The following is a 6,000-nucleotide window of genomic DNA, read 5'->3' on the forward strand; positions in this document are numbered from 1 at the left end:
ATGGGACTTGATCCTAGATCCTGGGATCAGGCCCTGATCCAAAGGCAGATGCTCAACCGCTGAGCTACCCAGGTGTCCCAAATACATTTTAAAATAATAAAAATCCTTACAAAATTTTAAAAAATCAAGGTAGTAATGAAAAGTTAGGATTAATTTTACAGTATATATGAACAGTAATAATCTTTACACAAAAATATAGGTATATGTATATGTCTGCAAAATTAGAAGAACAGTTCTCAATTAGATGAAATTCAAAACATCTAGTGCATTAAATTACATAACATTAAATGACTTAATCTTATTGGAGTATGAATGGTAAAAATTGCTCTTACAACAAATCAAGTTTGTACTTGAATGTATTACCATTCCTAACATTTGGAAATTATAAACTTTACTCAGTGTAAAGCAACATATAAAACAACAGTCAGTATAAAGAAACAAATATAGAGTAAAATAAAAGAATTCCCATCAGCTTTTTTAATATGAGAAAAGGGATGTATTGCCTTAGCATATCACAGAGAATTACATTTCCAGAGGGGAAAACTAGTCTATTTACTTGTGTATTTCAGGGTAACATTGTCAAAAGAAAACAAACCGAGGCTTGACAATTTTGTGATTTCCCTATAAGCCTAGAAAATCCATTTAAACAGATTGTTAGCATCTGTAATATTGAAAATATTCTCTAAAAGAAGATTTTAGCCACAGATACAATTATATAGATCTAGTAACTGAAGGCCAGTGGTTATTGTGCATTCTGCAGACATACCTGTTAGATATCTTTATTGTAAAACAGGAAAATCCAATCTCTGCCATCATTTAGTAGAAACAAGTTATAGCAAGGCAAAATTTTAAAAAGCAAAGCAAATAACTCAAAATTGTAGAAAACATCATAGTACCTATATCTGAGCACCAGAAATTTGTGACAGGTCATAAATCCAACATATAAAAAGTAACACGAGTTAGAAAAGAAAAAACAAACAATTGATATTCCAGTTGTAAGTATTAGGAAGAAAATAATGTGAAAAATGCATCTATATTTTTCTTTGCTGCACTATCACACACATAATCATTTCCATGTCCTTATCCTTTAATATTCTTTGGAATAATTTTTAAGAATCAGATTAAGCATGTAGACCATGGTAATGTCTTTGCAAAAATCAGTGTTTAGTGCTTCTTAAACTAATATAGTCATCAATAAATATTAAATACTACAGTGTAGGCAATAGTAGAAACCATAAAATATGATTTCATATAAGAGATTAACATCCAAGTGGATTTACTTACTTTAAAATAAAACACTTTGGTTATGATGGTGACCTGGGCATAATTTTCTGAGATTATTTTTCTTTTCTACTCAGCATGTGCATGGTTCCTTCACCAATTAAAATAAGATGAGCTACTAAGTAACAATGTAGAAGAAACTAAGGACATTTGAAGCCACATATTTTGTATTAGAGAGATCTCACAGAGAAATTAAGTGTTTTAATGATTTAAGGGAGAAACCAGAATGAAAAAAAAGGGGGGGGAATTTTCTCATTGGAGGAAGAGAGAGAAAAGACCACTCACTCTACTGCTACCTGATATGCATAAGTCACTCTAGCGTACTCTAGCTAAAAGAGAAAGGTTCCTCTGCTCATTAATAGCATGGCATCTTTTAGGCCACAAATACCTCCTGATTAAATGGCAATCCCAACAAATTCCCCTACAGAATGAGTTGAGGCCATTCTGACTGGTAGGCAAAGACTTCTTTAATCCTTGTTCACCACTGGTTAGAAATTAAGAACAGGGGCCCCTAGGTGACTCATTCGGTTAAGTGTATGACTTCAGCTCAGGTCATCATCTCAGAGCCCTGGGATCAGGCCCTGCCTTGAGCCCCATGGTAGGTTGGGCTCTGTGCTCAGCAGGGAATCTGCTTATCCTTCTTTCTCTCGGTCGCCCCAACTCATGAGCGCACTTTCTCTCTGTCAGATAAATAAAATACTTTTAAAAAAGAAATTAAGGACAACAAAATTACTGAGGAAAAAACTCATCATAAAAGTCTAAATTTGTACTCTGTTTACTGTATTGCCATGGAAATACATTATTTTTCTATATTGTCTAGCTCTTGCCAGTTAACAATTCCAGAGTCATTATAATAGAATGATCTACATAAGGACAAAGTAAAGCAACAAACAAGGGGGTGTATTACATGAGTGTCCTAAGAATGATTAAACACATTAAATAAATAAAATAACCTAAGTAGGATACACAGCTGAATTAGTAGGGCAGGTTTTTCATATTGAAATAAAACAAGTGGAAAAGAAGAGAAATTAAAATGACAGCTTCCAAGAAAATAAAACATAAACAATATTTTTCTTGAATAAAAATAAATGTTAAGCTCAATGAAGGAATGTAAAATTAGTAGATTCTGCTGAGGATAAGATTAGTGTTCTGATAAATGGTATTGGAAAAACTGGACAACTACTCGCAAAAGAGTACATCTGGACCACTTTCTTACACTATACACAATGAACACAAAACAGATTAAAGACTTAAATGGTAAGACTTGCAACCATAGACTCCCAAAAGAAAACTCTTGGACATCAAACTTAGCAATACTCTTCTGGAACTGTCCTCCCAGGCAGGGGAAACAAAAACCAAAACAAACAATTGGGACTACATCAAACTAAAAAGCTTTTGCACAGTGAAAGAAACCAACAAAACACAAAGGCAACCTACCGCATAGGAGAAGATATTTGGGGGATCCCTTGGTGGCTCAACGGTTGGGCGCCTGTCTTCAGCCCAGGGCATGATCCTGGAGACCCCGGATCAAGTCCCGCATCCGGCTCCTTGCATGGAGCCTGCTTCTCCCTCTGGTTCTCTCTCTCCCTGTGTCTCTCATGAATAAATAAATAAAATCTTAAAAAAAAAGGGAGAAGATATTTGTAAATTCGATATTTGTATATCGAATAAGAGGTTCATATCTAAAATGCATAAATAATTCATAAAACTCAACACCCAAGAAAATAGTAAAAATAAATTTAGGAGGACCTGAACAGACATGAGGTGGCCAATAGAGACTAGAAAGGATGCCCAACATCACTAATCATCATGGAAATGCAAATCAAAATCTCAATGAGTTATGACCTTATACCTGTCAGAACGGCTAGTGTCAAAAAGACGATGAGTGTTGGGAGGATATGGAGAGAACAGAACTCTTGTGCACTATTTGTGGGAATGTAAATTGATGTAGACACTACAGAAAACAGTATGGAGGTTCCTAAAAAATTATAAATGGAAATACCATACAATTCAGTAATTCTACTTCTAGGCATTTACTCAAAGAAAACAAAAAGAGTAATTCAGAAAGATATTCACACTTATGTTTATTGCAGCATTATTTATAACAGCCATATTTAATGAATCAAGAAAATACAGTATATATACATATACTGTATATATATACACACACACCATAAAAAAGAATGAAATTTTGCCATTTGTGACCACATGGATGGATCTAGACAGCATTATGCTAAGTGAAATAAGTCAGACAGAGAAAGACAAATACCATATGATCTCACTTATATGTGGAATCTGAAAAACAAAACAAACAACAGAAAGAGACACATAAATATAGGAAACAAGCTGCTGATTGCCAGGGTGGTAGGTGTAGCAGCAGTGGAGGATGGGTGAAATAAGGGGATTAAGAGTTAGAAACTTCCAGCTGTAAAACAAATAGGTCATGGGAATGAAAATTACAGCATGGGGAATATAATCAATAATATTGTAGTAACTTTGTATGATGACAGACAGTAACTATACTTACTGTGATGCGCATTTCATAATGTATGTAATTTTCAAATCACTATATTATACACCTGAAACTAATATAATATTGTATGTCCACTATATGTCAATTGAAAAAGAAAAAAAATTAGTATTCTGAGACATGAAAGATACTGCTCAAAACATAGAGCAAAAACATAAAGTGAATTAAGTTATAAGAATAAAAATATGTATTTTAGAATGATAGAGATTCTGAAAAATAAAGAAAAGATGATTTTAGTAAAATTATTTACACATAATTAAAATAAAATTTTCCTGTGTTTTAATTCACCTTCTAATTAAAAGTGTTCTTTAGAAACAATTAATTCTCCCCGTTCAGTTATCCATGCCGTTTGTGACAGGACTTTGAAGAACCTCTTATTAAGTGCTGTCATCTATTTTTCCAGTTTTACACTGGGTTGGACTTCTGATTTGCTCTGGCTAGTGAGACAGTAGCGAGTACTATATAAGAAGAGACTTCAAAAGTCCCTCTTCCAGGTCATGTTAAAATTCTGCCATCAAGTGAATAACTTCAAACTACATCCTTTTAGAAGTGACAGAGAATAGCCGCTACGGTGGGACCCCTGCAGATTAAACGTGTTCTCCAGTGAACTTGGATCTGTAGCAACTATATGAGTAAGTCCCTCCAGACCAGCAGAACCACTCAACTGTGCCCAAACAAAATTCCTGCTCTATAAGTAAATTATTGCTCTTTTAAGTGACAAAATTCTAGAGTAGTTTGGCAGCAGTCTTATAATGAATTTCTTCCTCATTTGTCATATAACATGTACTTCCTCTGTATCCTCAAATATAATAGTGATATTTTATGTTTTGTCTCTGATAAAGTGTAAAATTCTCTATCTAAATTCTTATTCATTAAAATCCAACTTATTTGTTCCCCACTGGTTCTCACTACAGCACTGCGGTCCACATAGGTCTCATCGTTTCTTTTTTAATGTAATTTTGTGCTTTCATCTTGGTTGTAAGCCCATGTTCCTTGGATTTTTATCTGTGAATACTTTGAAGACTAGATTGAAAAGTCATTCCTCCAAAGAGAATTTGTGTTTGCTTCTTCCAGTTTATACTTCTGGAAAAGAAAACTTGAATGAAGTCTGAAATTTGAAGATGCTAAGAATCACAGGGTGGCTGGCATAGCCTTATGAATCGTCTAGGGACATATATTGTTTTTGTTTCTTCTACTAGAATGAAAGTTAAGAGAGCCACTTTCTATTGCAAAATATAGGCATTTCTTATGCACAATTTCACTGAGAATCTTATATATGTGTGGAAATCTTTTTTTTATTATTATTTATTTATTTATTTATTTATTTATTTATTTATTTATTTTGTGGGCATCTACTACGGAATCCCTACTATGTGCAGGCTGGGGCTTTATTTTCTGTCCTCTATAATTCATATAGTCATCAAAACAGAATTTTATTGCTGGTAACTAGAGATAGGGTCTTTGGAGGTAATCAGATCAGGAGGTCAGAGCCCTCATGAATGAGATTAGAGCCCAAGAATGAAGAGACACTAAAAATCTCTTCTTTCTCTCTCTCTCTGTCATGCGAAGGTAGAGTGAGAATACAGGGGTCTACAAGCCAGGAAGCAGGTCCTTACTGGATCTGCTGACACCTTAATCTTGGACTTTCCAGGCTCTAAAACCGTGAGAAATAAAGGCTTATTGTATAAGGCATCCAATCTACAGTACTTTTGTTACAGCAGCCTGAGCTGCTTAAGGATCCCAAGTTGGTAAAGACTGTCTTGATGCTTGACTACTTACCATAGTTCCTATTTTTGCGTTGTTTTTAGCCTCTGGAAATTCTTTTGTGACAATATAAAACTGAATTTTAAGGTTCTTATAGAAAGGTTGTTCATCGGTTATTTCTACCATACTGCCACTAACGGCTAACTCATTCACTTTGTTTGTTATCTAATATATGATAGAAATAACTAATTTTCTTCCATTATCTTGCCTTCTCATGTACAGATATGTACATCATGTTTTGTCTTAAATCAGATTATTAGCATATTTAATTCTTTTAGATTATATATATGTTTGGTCAATCAATGTATAAACATACCAGACAATAGTCACAAAATGTTCAGCTGTCCTAAACTCTCAGGCCATTGACTTGCAATGATGCTTGAAAAGTCAACATTCTAATCAATCATTTCATTTAAATGTGAGAT

At 34.0% G+C, this 6,000-nt stretch overlaps 1 long non-coding RNA gene across 1 annotated transcript in view; it reads right to left on the reverse strand.

The window, feature by feature from the left end:
• LOC140627035 (uncharacterized) overlaps window positions 1-2,881 on the reverse strand; it is a 50,233-nt gene extending 47,352 nt beyond the window's left edge. Inside the window, exon 1 of the long non-coding RNA XR_012026002.1 lies at window positions 2,719-2,881. This is a non-coding gene — a long non-coding RNA (uncharacterized lncRNA). The remainder of the gene's footprint in view (window positions 1-2,718) is intronic.
• Between the last annotated feature and the right edge of the window lie 3,119 nt (window positions 2,882-6,000).

The sequence above is a fragment of the Canis lupus genome, chromosome 38, assembly GCF_048164855.1.
Source record: "Canis lupus baileyi chromosome 38, mCanLup2.hap1, whole genome shotgun sequence".
NCBI classification, from domain to species: domain Eukaryota; kingdom Metazoa; phylum Chordata; class Mammalia; order Carnivora; family Canidae; genus Canis; species Canis lupus.